General features: G+C 36.0%; 1 long non-coding RNA gene across 1 annotated transcript; it reads right to left on the bottom strand.

The window, feature by feature from the left end:
• Nucleotides 1-326: 326 nt before the first annotated feature.
• Nucleotides 327-1621, bottom strand: LOC149052030 (uncharacterized). The gene is made up of 3 exons (XR_016188465.1): nucleotides 1457-1621; nucleotides 484-536; nucleotides 327-387 (listed from the first exon to the last, which is right to left on the bottom strand). It is a non-coding gene; the product is annotated as an uncharacterized LOC149052030 (long non-coding RNA).
• Nucleotides 1622-2766: the final 1145 nt, after the last annotated feature.

The raw sequence follows: 2766 nt of genomic DNA, 5'->3' as shown, positions 1-2766 counted from the left end.
GTTCTTGATTTTTATGGCAAAATCTTCAAACACAGTTACAGCTTCCTACATTTGCATAAAATATTTCCAGGTCATTAAGTAGCCAGTCTTATATATACAATTCATATTAAGAATGCGGAAAAAGTCCAGCAGGAGGCTCCAAATGGTGTCCAGGGTATTCATTGGCTAAACAACTCTTTTAGGAGCCTGGATTATTTTTAAGCCTCGCCATTTTCACCTTATATGGTTTAATTAATGGTGGTTTATCCTTAAAGGTCAGATATTTACTTTTTATCGTTTAAAAACATATCAAAATTAAAAAGCCTTCATGTTATGATAATTACATACTTGTATGGAAGACTTTCTGGTAATATTTAATCCGCAAAATTTTGAAACATACTTCTTTGCCTGCAACAAAAAATAATGTCTCTCACATTTGTAAATGGGGAAGATCCCGAAAAGCGACATGCATAAAAACGGTAAATGACTATTTGGAAAACATACCAGCTGCTGAACGGGCGATGGCAACGGCGATAGGGAGGTTGCAAGGGATGAATCTTTAAAGAAAAATACTAATTAAGACCGCATCATACAAAAAAATTGCCTCAGTATTACAGTGTAAGGGCAAAAATGCGGACGGAAGGTGGAGTAACAAGATGGCCGCCATGAACGATGAAAACTCTTAAATGCACTCGATTTTTTTTATTGGTTCTGCAGAACACTCTTATTGTTTCCTTTGCATTAATTTCGCGGTCTTTCGCACACCGGCTTGTTTAATCGATAATAAGATAGGCCTGTAACATGTTTTCGAAAATACTGGTAAATTGAATAGTAGTACAATAATCTATCCCTGAATTATTGGTTTAACATTTAATACTAGTTCACATTTTGCCCAGTTTCTGTCATTTCAACTTACCCATACGGAGTTTGGAGAATGACACGCAAATCGCAAAATATCCGCGCGTATTTATTGTTAAACCACTGAATAGGACGTATTCATTTCTTATTTTATCTTGAATTGTCTCTGATGAATTTATGGCTCCTTTTGGGATTTTTGGTTTAACCTTAACCGTCATGCTGGAAAAAGGTTTAATTCAACGCTTTTATTTGAATAATTTGACGGATTTGTTAATTAAGGCATTACTTACGAGAGAAAATGATCGGGAGGCTCCTTGTCCAGGCCTTGAAATGTATGTCTTCCGAGATATCCTCATGAAAGCCAGCATCTATCTGATCTTCCGATATAATAACTAATAAAAATTTCTTCGCGTGAATTAAAGTTTACAGTTTTAAAAGGGCGCTTCATGTTTTCGCACAAGCAAAAAGAAACGCATAACGCTAAGCGAAACTTGAATCGCGTGGGAGCTATGACAACCGCAGTGAAAAGTGAGTAAAAAATTGACTCTAGCCTTCTATTTTTCGTGTAACAACAGTTTTTTACTATCACAAATGCATTAAAGTGACCAACTCCTCTTACCAAACTGTTGCGTGCAAGGTGGTCCAGCGTGGACTTGGTCAGAGTCCTGCGAAGGGTTTTTTCCAGGAGCCGGATTTGCTGAAAAAATATGACAAATACAATACAGAAGAATTAATTTTTCCAAAAGGTAATCAAATTGTTCTGTTTTGAGGAGCACTATTATTCAAGTTAAGCACTGCTTTGTGCCTGCACCGGAAATAATCATTTTAAATGAATTTTTTATCATAATAAAATAACTATGTTTGCGTGCGGAATGGTATGTTGCTCGCACGATCACCGCAGAAGGGTATGTATTTTGTAGCAATGAGATTGTCGCTTTTTTGGTATGTATGTCACACCAACCAGATTGCCGCATTAGGATATGTATCTCGCACCAATTACATCGTAGCAATTTGATATCTTACACCAATCACAGCGTTTGGGAATTGTTTTTTCGTAAAGGATGTTATGGAATCTGGAGGCCGTGCGCAAAAAATGACATTAACCAGAAATTTTGGATTTATTGAATAAGTGCAGACTTCTATATCGGGATGTGAAAGGTTTACATTTAACTTGTTGTATCACTCTTAATTTCAAAGGCGTTTTAGCCGCTCCTTTTCTCACAACGCACACGTTACACAACTTACTTCCGTCACGCACTATGAAGACAACGCACAACCATTCCCAATAATTGAACTACCCTTACATCAATTAAATTCCAACTCAAGAAAATATATCTACGCCCTCTGGTGACATATGAGAACTGAGGTGGCCATTGCTATAGAGCAGTCGTTGCTAAGTCGATCGAAATGTCCGCCATATTTGAATTAGATGGAGCATGGTCATTTTATTATGTTCACTGCACATTTTGCATTGTATTGAAATTAGCTCCTACAACTTTAAAGTTCAAACGATCGGATGTTTAAATAGAATACAATAAACAAAAAAATTATTTCCCTATTGGAAGAACAACTAAGTCTGCAAGTCTTTGGTATTGATTTTATAAAGTGATAATTGGCATATATCTTAACCGACATGAGTCACTAGCTCTTCCCAAAAGATAACGCACTTCACATCATTACGCGTTATTATCTAACAAAGCAACTGGACTGATAATTCTTTGCTATTTGTATTCACCGTCATTTTATTCAATCGACAGGATAAATGAACAGCATGAAAATTACTGATGACTGAAAGTTTCACAACTGTTTTTACTCGTAATAGTGATAGTAACAGAACCATCTGTCACTTCCCTCTGCTTACATGGTTCAAAGTTAGACAAGTATTTAATAAAAACTTCACTGGGTTTGTTTCATTTATGCAAATTTTAT

This window comes from Pocillopora damicornis, chromosome 1 (assembly GCF_964200805.1).
Source record: "Pocillopora damicornis chromosome 1, jaPocDami1.2, whole genome shotgun sequence".
Taxonomy (NCBI): domain Eukaryota; kingdom Metazoa; phylum Cnidaria; class Anthozoa; order Scleractinia; family Pocilloporidae; genus Pocillopora; species Pocillopora damicornis.
The sequence above is the reverse complement of the archived record's forward strand: the minus strand, read 5'-3'. Positions and strand labels throughout refer to the sequence as shown.